At 35.3% G+C, this 12719-nt stretch overlaps 1 long non-coding RNA gene across 1 annotated transcript; it reads left to right on the top strand.

Annotated features, from left to right (window-relative positions):
- The first annotated feature begins 8822 nt into the window (after window positions 1-8822).
- On the top strand, window positions 8823-10414 carry LOC127106785 (uncharacterized). Its single transcript, XR_007795492.1, has 2 exons — window positions 8823-9378; window positions 10183-10414. It is a non-coding gene; the product is annotated as an uncharacterized LOC127106785 (long non-coding RNA).
- Window positions 10415-12719: the final 2305 nt, after the last annotated feature.

The raw sequence follows: 12719 nt of genomic DNA, 5'->3' as shown, positions 1-12719 counted from the left end.
TGTTTTATTGCTTTTTTGATTTGAAAAGACATAAAGTCTTGTGCCTACATACCAATGAAGGATTAAAATCTCATAGTTCGGGGTATACATAACAAAAGGGTTTGTTTAGTTAATTTAAGAAGAAGAGATAAGTTGTCATCTTAAGGATAATACTCATCTAAACCACCACAAATATGAGAAGATGGATTTTTGCATCATTATGAAGGAAAGGCTCCAACTTGGATATAGAATCTATAAGTTTGCCACTAACTCCTTCATATGGAAAAGAATCAACATCAATTTCAATCATTACTATGGAGTAGGATATTTATATCTCAAATATAAATATGATTCATGTCTAGTCTCTTTTGAGAAAGGGTTTAAAATGAAAAAGATAAGTGGCAAAAGTTTTGAATGAGATTTGTGGTTTTTAGTCTTATAGAAAGAGTTTGATTTGCTTAAAGTGTTTTTGAAGCATTTATGAAGAAAGAAAGTTTGAAAATTAAATGACCTAAAGTCAAGGTTTCTTAATGAAAGAAGTTCAAGTTTGAAAAATCCTAAGATTGGACTAGGGTTTATAAGGGGCTAAAGGGAACAAGGCGGGTAAAGGAAGCTACAAACACACACAATGAATATGCAGATGCCAATAAGTCAACTATAATCCCTTTCCCTTGGATTGAAACATAAGCACAAGTATCATGCAAGAAATATCATGGATTAACAATATGAACTAAGGAAGCATATGAACAAAATCACTACCATGTATCAAGCTTAAACATCTTAAGACACCAATCAAGGCCATTTATAAAGAATGAAGCAAAAGGAATGGCATAGAGAATAGTTCATAACACATGGATCATACAAGCATACAAGCATGTTAAACCTTAAACAACTATGTCATGCACCAAGACTAAAGAAATTTTTAGGAGTAAGTTCAAAGCACATCAAATCATCATTTTATAAAAAAAGTTCACATCATACAAGGGTTCAAGTCATTAAGGTTCATGCCTCTAAGGTTCATACATTAGGGTTTCAAAGCAAGTCATCAACCATAAACATCCATGTACTTCAAGCATAAATCAAATAAACAAGTTATCATCAAGTCTAAGTCCAAGTATAATCAAGGTGTTCTACACATATGGATAAAAATGGGAGCAAATTAATTATGTGAAAAAATTGAATTAAAGCATACTTAAATGAAAAAATAAAAAGGAATAAATAATAAAGTTTTCTTTGGGATTTTTTAATATAAAATTAAAAATTAAATAACAAAATAAATGAGCTTTTTATGAGGGAGTTCATGTTCAAAACAAACATAATGGTAGCAAGAATGAGTGAAAATGATGCTTTTATGAAGGAGTTCAAAATGAGCTTTTTTTACCTAACGAAGTGTGTCCGTTGCACCTTCAAAAGCACTTCCAGATGAGAAATAATGATCCATTTAGTTTCCTTGAGTGAAAATATGGAAAGAGTTCAAGAATGGTTCAATGTTCTTTCTTGCTTGATGATGGATGTTTTTTTGTGTCTTGGAGCATTGCAATGAGGCTGCTTTTACAGTGAATGAATTCAGATTTAGTGCAGTGATTATTGGTATTGTTTGATGGACTTTGGATAAAATCTAAAAAAATCGTGAAAAGTAAAAATATGCTTTTGCTTTTGGTGTTTAGATAGAGTAATATCACAACAAGATCTATTTACAAAGATCCAAGCAAAAGTGGTTGAGAAAAGTGATCTTTATGGAAATGCCAATGAAACTTTATGGCACAATGATCCATGAATGGTATGTTGTTTGGATAATGGTTCAAGCCCTTGTATAATGCATCAATGGTTTATGTAAAACAATCATTATGCTTATATTTAGAATAATCATAGGCTTCAAATCAAAATCTCGAGGTTTGACTTTGGTTTGAACATGAAACTTGACATGAAGATGGATTTTCAATTTTGCCTAACATGGTAACTTTCCTTCTTCGAAACTCCAAGCTCAAGTGTGATAAATTCACGCCAATGGAATCTTTGGGAATATTTTACCATCCTCTAAAACTTTCATGTTGGACATTTGAAGAGACTCAGCTTGGATCATGGAGATAATTGGCCATCAACTTTGACAATCTTAACTGCTAAACACTTGGAAAATTTTCCAAGTGTTGAACAATTTTACAACTTTGAGATCTCATCTTCATCACTTCATATCTTATAATCCTTATGATTTTGTTAATCATTTATACAAAGTTAAAGTATGGAACATCATCTACAAGTACATCCTTTGAGCATGAAAAATTATGGCTTGAGAAAGAAGTTACAAACTTGTAAAGTGGGCTTCATGAACATGCAATTTCATAACTTAGAGAAATCTTGAAAACCCTAGATTTGACATTCTTGAAATTTTTCTTGATTTTCTTGATCAAATGAATTCACCAACCATATTTTCATGATTCTTTACTTGAGAAACCCATGGTTGACCAAAAAATCTCAAAAGTCAAACTTTGACCTTGAGCAGTTGACTTTTCATCAGATGGATTCCAAATCTTTAATGATCAATGAATCAAACTTCTTTAGCCAATTGAAGCACAAGAATGGATCATAATGAAGAACTTGAGGACCTTGAATCATATTTTAAACCATTAGATCACGTCTTGGTCCAAAAGTCAACATCAGAGCATTCTTGATCAAAACCCTAATTTAGGCATCAGATGAATTTGGAACTTGTTGATCTTGAATGAATGAAATATTGAACTTGATTATGATGAATGGAAATAACTTGACTATTGTGAATGAATGAGAAGCTTGAATTACTGAGGAATTTCCATAATCTTGACCAGTCAATCACTTGAGCTCCTTAAACGAACACACCTACCTTGTGAAAGAATCAAACAAGACAAAACATATTTTTGTATTTTCATAAGATTGGTAATGCATAAAAGACACACACATGAGATGTTTAATGCTATGCAAATGATGAAAATGAGATGGGATCTTAGGGGTAAAAATTAGGGTATGATAATACCTATTTAAGAGAAGGACTGCAATGGTTGGTAAGGGTACATGACATCATTAGTTAGTCCAAGTTGGTGCCTTAATGACTGCATCTCATTGTTCAAAAACGCTTTGGATTATTCAATACATGAGATTATTGTTGCTTCTAATTTAAATCCTGCTGGTTAGCCATGAAGACATAGTAGTAAAAAGTTATTTGCAAACTTTGGGATGGAGTTCAAATGAGAAAACTCAACCATGCATTCTAAGGGTTCATAGATAATTCCATTCTCTTAACATGAGAAATCTAACTCATTCTAATACAACTCCCTGTAACTAACCACAAACCATCATCAATGGTTCAAATTGGCATAACAATTTCCTTTCCAATTCAAGCATAACTAGCTAGTTGTTTTTTACTAACTTCCTTAACAGGACTTCCAACAAAATTTAACAATTAACCAACTTCCACTGAGCAAAGGAGAGTGGTCAAAATTTGGGGTACAACAGCTACTCCTATTTAATCACCTTTAATCTGAAATAATGATGACCCCGGGTCTTCATCTTATCATGTTGTAAGATGATTAAATAGAGAGAGGAACCCTAATTTTGTCCATGGGGTAAGAAAGTATATTAAACAGGAGACTCTCTGGGGATTCGTAAGGACTCGACAATTCTCATTCTTGATGGAGGCCATATGCCATTCTGATGGCACCCTAATACCTTTGATGGAAATCTGATAACACTCGCAAAATTAATTTGATGAAACTCCTGTAGGACTCTAGTGATACCTCGACCACTCTTGATGAAACTCCTATGGGACTCTAGTGATACCTCGATCACTCTTGATAAAACTCCAGTGGGACTCTAATGATACCTCAATCACTCTTGATGAAACTCCAATGGGACTCCAGTAATACCTCGATCACTCTTGATGAAACTCTGGTGGGACTCTAGTGATACCTCAATCACTCTTTTTGAAACTCTGGTGGGACTCCATTGATACCTCGATCACTCTTGATGAAACTCCGGTGGGGCTCCAGCAATACCTCAATCACTCTTGATGAAACTCCGGTAGGACTCCAATGATACCTCGATCACTCTTGATGAAACTCTGTTCGTACTCCAGTGATACCTCGATCACTCTTGATGAAACTCTGGTGGGACTCCAGCGATACCTCGATCACTCTTGATGAAAATCCGGTGGAACTCTAGTGATACCTCAATCACTCTTGATGAAACTCCGGTGGGACTCCATTGATACCTCAATCACTCTTAATGAAACTCTAGTGGGACTCTAGTGATACCTTGATCACTCTTGATGAAACTCCGATGGGAATCCAGTGATACCTCAACCACTCTAATGAAACTCCGGTGGGACTCCAGTGTTACCTCGATCACTCTCGATGAAACTCCATTCGTTTTGAGGGGCCATAACCCATGCGAGGGTTAAAACTTCTAACAAGCCATGTCCCGGATGAGGGATAGGCTGATGAGACGGGGATATGTGAGGTGAAAACCTACTCACTAGTTGGTAATGATCATTCAAAATTACCTGCTATTGGGGCGGTTCTCCCAAATACTCACTCTTGTTGGGGAAAACCTTTGCTTGAAAAATGCTCCTTAGAGATATTTCTTATCGGGGAAGGCTAATAAGCATTCATGCTTGGGTAATTGTACTGGTATAACTGGGGGTTAGACTTCTAAGAGTGGTCACCAATCCTTTGTTTATGTTATGTATGCATGTTTCGATTGATGCATGTGTTTATATATGATATGTTTTTTGGGCCGACGCCTCTTTTTATGATATGTATAATAAATGTCTGAAATTGCGGGAATCAGTGTTTTTGTAACAATCCAACCCTCTGAATTTTGATACTTTGATGTGACTAAGGAACATACTATGATGCTCTTAATGTCTGGGAATGTGCCTTATGACTTGAAAGGAAGGGACTTCCATGCTGATTAGGTCATGGCTGTTGATTAGAGACCACATGTCTTGCTTGGGATGTCGTGTTGGAAGCCTACGGTCCCTTTGATGTTTCAAAGTAAAATATGTTTTAAAAAGCTTTTTCTTATGCCCGATGTTTCAACGCATTATTCAAAAATAATTAACACTTTGTAATAAATCAGAAAAAACTGAAAAACAAAGAATAAGGCCAGAAAAATAAAACTTTATTTATTGAGAAATTGACCCGTAAATGGGTGGCATTACATGAAGAACCAATTCTTGTAAGATTAGATTACCAAAAATGTGAAAAACGACAATAAACAGATTATTCATGTTCCTACTTAACCTAACACATGCTACTATCCTTAGTACTTCGAGGTAACAATACTTCGCTTTTGAAGATGATAATCATATTTATTACTTCTGTCTGAGTTCCTGTTGTAGTATAAGCTTAAGTGCTGCAAACATATGCCTTTTTGATAACCCTAATTTTTGCATGGACCACTCTTTTCTAGTCTTAGTCCACCGGGATGATATACTCCCTTTTGCCTAAGCCTCCCTTTTGAGTTTTCGACTTATCAGGTTTTATTTTTTGTAAGTACCTAATTTTTGCATGGATTGATCTTTCAAGTTTTCAATCCACCGGGACGCCCTAATTTTTTCCTAAGACGCCCTTTTGGTTTTTGACTTAACAAGCTCTTTATCCTCTTTTTCTAGGCATAATACTTTTTTATTGCGTCAGAGTTCACTGGTAGTGGTAACTCCTCTCCACCCATGGTTGTGATGATTAAGGCTCCGCCAGAGAAGGACTTCTTCATGACATATGTCCCTTCATAGTTTGAGGTCTATTTTCCGTGGGAATCTTTGTGAATAGGTAATATGTTTTTAAGCACTAAGTCACCTTTTTTGAATTTATGAGGACAAACTTTCCTATCGAACACTTTCTTGAGCCTCTGCTGATATAATTTCCTGTGACACAATGCAGTCATACACTTCTCTTCTATGAGGTTTAGTTGGTTGAATCTTGTTTGTACCTATTCTGCATCCTCCAGTTTGGTCTCCATCATGATTCTCAACAGGAGGATATCAACTTCAATAGGAAGTACTGCCTCTATGTTGTATACTAGAGAGAACGGGGTTTTCCTTGTCAAAGTACGAACTAAAGTTCTATAGCCATGTAGTGCAAAAGGGAGCATCTCATTCCAGTCTTTGTAGGTCTTCACCATCTTCTGGATAATCTTCTTGATATTATTGTTGGTTGCTTCTACAATGTCGTTCATCTTTGGTATATAAGGTGACGAGTTATGATGTTCAATTTTAAAACTCTCGTATAACTTCCTCATCTTTTTATTATTCAGATTCAACCTATTATTAGTGATAGTTTTGTTGAGAATGTCGTAGTGACAAATTATCTCTTTCTTGATAATCTGGGTGATCACTTGTTTTGTCGCGTTGATGTAGGAAGCAACTTCTACCCACTTGGTGAAGTAATCGTAGGCAACCAGTATGAATCGATGTCAGAGTTTACAACTTTTGGTTCAATCATCCTAATCACGTCTATGCCCCACATAGAGAAAGTTCATGGAGCAGACAAGACATTCAGAGGAGTATGTGGTACATGAACTTTGTCCGCGTAAATTTGACATTTGTGGCACTTCTTGATGTATTTGAAACAATCAGTTTACACAGTCAACCAGTAGTAACCTACTCTGATAATTTTCTTGGTAATTATGTGTCCATTAGCATGGGTTCCAAAGGATCCCTCATGGATCTCCTTTACGAGCATATCCGTTTTGTGCCTATTCACACATCTGAGTAGAACCATGTCATGATTTCTCATGTAAAGTATATCACCGTTGAGGAAGAAATTGGAGGCCAACCTTCTAAGGGTTTTCTTATCCCCACTTGAAGCACATGCAGGGTACTCTTGTTTTTGAAGGTAGCACTTGATGTCATGGAACCAAGGCTTTTTTTCAGGTCCCTTTTCAATTGTTGCGCAACATACTGGTTCATTTCTTTGACCTATTCTTATAACCGGGGTTTTATATTAGGAGTTCACCTTGTATATTGATGATAGTGTAGCAAAAGTGTCTGTCATCTGATTTTCTTATCTAGGAATATGGTGAAAGGTGATTTCCTGGAAATTCTCCAACAATTCCATGACTCGATCACGATACGAGACCAACTTATGATCACGTGCTTCCCATTATCTTCTCACTTGATAGACGACTAGTGTCGAGTCTCCATACACCTCTAGGATCTTGATCCTTAAACCTATAGCCACTTCAATACCCATTGTCACATCTCAAAAAATACGACTCTTCGCGATGGTCGCGGAAAAATAGTTCGAACAAAGATGCCACTGAACTTTATTTATTCCAATGAAGGAATAGGAAAATATCGATAAAATGTTTAAAAATAGAATAATAGTCATCACAACCATATTCGGGCTCGAGAGTCGATTACGCAAGGGGAAGGTATTAACACCCCTTACATCCGTTGTACTCAACGAGAACCTTATAGTCTAATTTGTGAATTGAATGTTAGCTAATGTTATTTGTTTTCTTCGAGAGATAAAAAGATTGAAAAGAGAAATAAATAGAAACCTCATAAGGGGGGGGGGGGGGGAATGGAGATTTTTTATTAGTGTGCTCGCCAAGATCTCGCAATCCCATGCCTACATATCCTTATGGTGCAATAAGGAAATCAGAGCATTCGTAGTTCGGGAACTACAATTTGTTTGTGTCTTTTAGCGAACAACTGTTTAGATCACGTTTTAAAGGCTAAACAATTGCTTGTCTACACTTGGAGGAGGCTTAAACACTAGTTTGTTATGCACGTTAGAAGCGATTGAACAATGTTCTTTCTGAAAAGAGTTTTGATCACACGGGGGTGACAAGTTAAATCAATACGTTGAATGTTTTGTTTGGATGACGATTACTCGGATAGTCGAGTAAGTCAACTTGTATCTAAATATTCGAGGAGAGGAATCGAAGGCTCTAGACCATCTCCCTTTTCATCCTTTATTATAAAAGGGTTTGATAATAGTTAAGGTATTTCAAATGGATGACGAATACTCGGATAATCGAGCACGGTAAGTCGTATCCAAGTATTCAGGAAAAGGAATAGAAGGCTCTAGACCACTTTCTTTTTCATATAATTTATTGTGAAAATAGGTTTGGGTATGGTTGATATGTTTGGATAAACGAAAAATGTTCGAATGACAGAATAAGGCAACTCATATCCAAGCATTTGAGGAGAGGAATCAAAGGCTCTAGACCATCTCCCTTTTCGTTTAGTTTATTATGAAAATGATTTGATATAATCGGGTTTAAAAGGATTTTAGAGAAATGAAAATTGTTTGACTAACCGAGTAAGGGAACTCATAATTCAAACAATTGATGAGAGGAGTTAAAGGCTCAAAATCATCTCCCATTTCATTTCTAAAAGAAATGGTATTTAATTGCAATTAGGTATTTTAATTTAATTTGAATAAAAATACTCGATGTTGGATCGAGGCTTGGATTTGTATTTGCGGGTAAATTGGATTATACTTAGTGAATCAATCATCTAATCTATTAAAAATCAAATAGGTCTCATTGTAAGAAAGCCCAAGAGTAAGCTATGTGAGGTTGATGGCGAAGCTAAAAGCAATCGACTTACAAAGGTATGGAAATGGGGGCTCGATATTGTATCGAGAATCATGTAATTTTTAATGGTTTAATGCGATTATAATACTTAGAATAATAACCATTTGCATATCCTTATAAAAAATAAATTTCAACATACAAATTAAATAACACAAAAGACTTAGGGCACTGATCCTGACTGTCAGACCATTAGATCTGGCCTGGTCAACCAAATTTAAGGGCCACGACGCGCTACACCATGACAACATGGTGGTCCTTCAGGCAAGATACCACAGGGAGGTGGCACAAAACCGGTGACAAGTGTCTCATTGGTGGAGACACTTGTCACCACCGTAACGGACCAACAAAGCCAAATAAAACCCAAAAAGCAAAACCAAACTAACCATTTTCCAAAACACTTCTCTCTCTTAACTCCAAAACCGAAATTGCTCAGCAATTTAAATCCTCTTCTCCGATCCTAACCTACCGGAGAAAACGGTGGTTGCCGGCCAACGACGTCATCACCACCTTCTTCTCCAGTGAACCAAAACACACAAAACCCAAAACTCCAACAATAACCCCTCCTTATTTTGGCCCATGATTATGAATTTGACCCAAAAATAACCAAGTCCTAACCAAAACTCCAGACCGGGAACCCTAAAACAAAAACCCTAACTCAAACAAAATGATATTAAACCCAGAATCAAAGGCAAAGTGAGCAATTACTAAAGGAATAAGGATCGGCAAAAGGATTTCTACACTATAATCAATTTTAAAAAGGCGAGAAGAGCTCAAAACTACCTAATCGGAGCGAGTCTGAAGTGATTCCGGCAATGCTTCGAAGTTACGTAGTTTCCTCTTCCAATTTCTTTAAATATTTTCCTCCTGGTTGTGTAGCTCTACTTCCTCTCTTCTTGTTCTTGGTATTCCTTCTTAATCTATTTACTTGGAGTCTTAGTTTCACTTAATCAGAGCTCTGAAAGAGTTCAAAAAAAAACTTTGTAGTGTGGGTATAAGTGAGTTTTAGTAACGTTTTGGTAGTATTTTCGCAGGGTAACTTTAGGGTCCAAAAAACTCTCAATTTCTTAATAACACGGTCGTCCTATTTATATGGAATTTGTTTAATTTTCAGAGGGTAGAATACGTGTGAGATAATTATTATTTATGTGTTGGCTTGTGTGAAAATGTGAGTTGTCCTATGAGGGAATATTTTGGTTAGGGAGGTTTCCCCCAAATCCCTGAATTCAAGGGATTGGTGTGAGTGGGAGTGAAACGCCAACAATCCCTGTTAAAGATGCCCTTTTGTCTTGTTTGTATGTTTCTGACCTTTGTATGGTCCCTCATATTTTGTTGAAAATGACCTCTTTACTGTAGTTTAAGTCATGTTTGTATTGGGCTGATGGATAATTTTTAGGAACTTATTTTGGTGATCCCTACCAAATCAGTCTTGTGATGCGCGATGCACGAATTTCTTGTTGCTGGTGGATGTTCATTTGTTAGGATAGTCATTTATGTTTTTGTTTTGATGCATCATGAATGTGTGTAGTACTATGTATTCTATGTATATTCATTCTAAATTTTCACTTACTATGTATTCTATGTATACTCATACTGAATTTCGGGTTCTGATGCGTAATTTGGATGTAGGGTACATTGATTGCTTACGAGGATGACATGGAAAGACATCAATATTAAGCGCTACATGAAGGATGATGTTGAGCACTGATTATGAAAAATAAAGAACGTGTACACGGGCTCACACGACTTCTATTGTTTTCTAGCTTTGTTATTTTATAAAGAAATGTATCATCAATTTTTGTGCTTAACTGAAACTGTATGTAATGAAAATGTTGTATTTAAAATGTATCTTATTTTCATATTCTTATTCTTTCCTTTATTCAACTATGAGTCAAGCCAAATGAGTGAACCATTAATCGACTAAAGAGTGAAGCAAGAGCTAAGACACATTTGAAACAAAGTCAAAGGAAAAAAACCCACAATTATCCATAAAGGTCAAGGTCAAAAGTTAACCCTATTTTAACTTTAACTTTTCTTAAGCTTAAAAGGGTAGTAATGTAGTTATAAGAATGCCCAATGCAAAGATCTATAAAAAAAAAAATTAAAACTCTAATTCTACAAATAATCGCTAATTGTAAACCAATAAGATGTGAATGAGTGTTAATGATGCAGATGAACCTTTATCAACATAATGAGGACACTGATCTATAACTTACAGCCTGACCTTAATGAAACTCATGCAAATGAATCTCCACTGATGAAAAGAAAAAGACATGACCAAGTGCAATGGTCATGTCTTGTTCAAATGAAAACATTTTGAAAACAAGTGAGAAAAAACAAAAATGCATATGCAAATTAGATAGGAAAAAATTAGGGTATGACAGCTGCCCCTATCTAATTACCTTAAATCCGGAAGAATGAATTGCCAGGGAGTTCATTTTTTAGGATATAAGTTAATTAGATACAAAATACCCAAAAAAGTTAACCCTAGAAAAATGGAATGCATAGATGAACTGCAATGAAATAGTCAATAAAATAAATTAACTAAACAAGAGTCCCTGAGAATCTTTAGAATAATATCTTTTATGATATACTCGAGACTTTCCAAAGGTGGAATGAAATCCCAAATGTATCTGATATTTTTTTGAAAATTAGTAGAGTAAGGTTTTGAATATACCACGTGAGATTTCCTGATCTTATACAATATAATCAAGATATTCCAATAAGGGAATGATACCTCAATCATATCTAAGATTCTTCGAGGATACTTAGAGTAATATCTCTAAAAAAATGAGACTCTTAAAAAAAAAAGCAGTATCTCAAACGATAGATGAGATTCTCCTAATCAAAGAAGCAACATCTTATACGATATAATCAAGATATTCCAAAAAGGGAATGATACCTCAATCATATCTAAGATTCTTTGAGGATACTTAAAGCAATATCTCTAAAACAAATGAGATTCTTCAGATAAATGAAGCAGTACCTTAAATAACAAATGAGATTCTATGTATCAACGAAGCAACATCTTATACTATATAATCAAGATATTCCAACAAGGGAATGATACCTCAACCATATTTAAGATTCGTCGAGGATACTTAGAGAAGTATCTCTAAAAAAAGTGTCACTCTTCAAACAAATGAAGCAGTATCTCAAACAATAGATGAGATTCTCTGAATCAACGGAGTAACATATTATACGATATAATCAAGATATTCCAACAAGAGAATGATACCCCAATCATATCTAAGATTCTTTGAGGATACTTAGAGCAGTATCTCTAAGACAAATGAGACTCTTCAAACAAATGAAGCAGTATCTCAAACGATAGATGAGATTCTTCGAATCAATGAAGCAACATCTTATATGATATTATCAAGATACTCCAACAAGGGAATGATACCTCAATTGTATATAAGACTCTTCCAGGGTACTTAGAGTAGTATCTCTAAGAACAAATGGGATTCTTCTGATAAATGAAGCAATACCTCAAACAGCAAATGAGATTCTCCAAATCAAATAAAGTAGCATCTTATATGATATAATCGAGATATTCTAATAAGGGAATGATACCTCAATTGTATCTAAGACTCTTCGAGGATAATAGAGCAGTGTCTCTAAGAACAAATGAGATTCTTTAGATTATGAAGCAGTATCTCACACAACAAAATGTTGGGGGAAATAGTTCAGAAAAGACTCCCTTTGGAGAAAAATTATTTGCAAAGCTCTGCAGGGGAAAAACTCATAAGAGACTTTTTAGGGTAACCTCTAGTTGGGGAGAAATAACGAAAATGATGGAGAATATCATTATCAACCATAAAGTTGAGGAATGGCTTGCTGAGATATAATTTCACAAGCACACGTGGGGTAAAAATTCCATTGTCTTGAATGAGGACTGTCCTGGATACTTGTGATTGAACCTGGATCCTGAATTATGTTATGTATGTTTTTGTATGATGTTCCACTTTGGGTGGAAGTACCATGCATGGAATGATGCATGAGATGTAAGCAAGTACGCAATCATTGAGGATATTTAGATGTGCATGTAGGACTGCGAATATTTTGTTTATATTTGATGAAATTTCTCGTTTGAGATGGAGGATTATGCATAGGTATGCTGATGATTGATATGACCCTTATTTTGCTAAGAATCTTATGTATGT

This window comes from Lathyrus oleraceus, chromosome 7 (assembly GCF_024323335.1).
Source record: "Lathyrus oleraceus cultivar Zhongwan6 chromosome 7, CAAS_Psat_ZW6_1.0, whole genome shotgun sequence".
Lineage (NCBI taxonomy): Eukaryota > Viridiplantae > Streptophyta > Magnoliopsida > Fabales > Fabaceae > Lathyrus > Lathyrus oleraceus.
This window is presented reverse-complemented; position numbering and strand designations above follow the sequence as displayed.